Below are 207 nucleotides of genomic sequence, written 5' to 3' on the forward strand. Positions count from 1 at the left end.
CTCAATCGTCCATCGCAGCTAAATCGCGGGCATGGCCGCTCTCAGGATCCTCTTTGGCGCTGGCTCCGATTATAAACTGCCAGTGCTGGCAAACACAAAACGCAAAAGGGTCAGTTGGCAAAGTTGCCGCATTGGAGGATCGTCGTTTATTTATTATCCGACGAGCAGGCAGCAGCTAACCTAACATCTGCCTGAGCTAACCTCGGC

The sequence above is a fragment of the Wasmannia auropunctata genome, unplaced genomic scaffold (assembly GCF_000956235.1).
Source record: "Wasmannia auropunctata unplaced genomic scaffold, wasmannia.A_1.0 LD336044.1, whole genome shotgun sequence".
Taxonomy (NCBI): domain Eukaryota; kingdom Metazoa; phylum Arthropoda; class Insecta; order Hymenoptera; family Formicidae; genus Wasmannia; species Wasmannia auropunctata.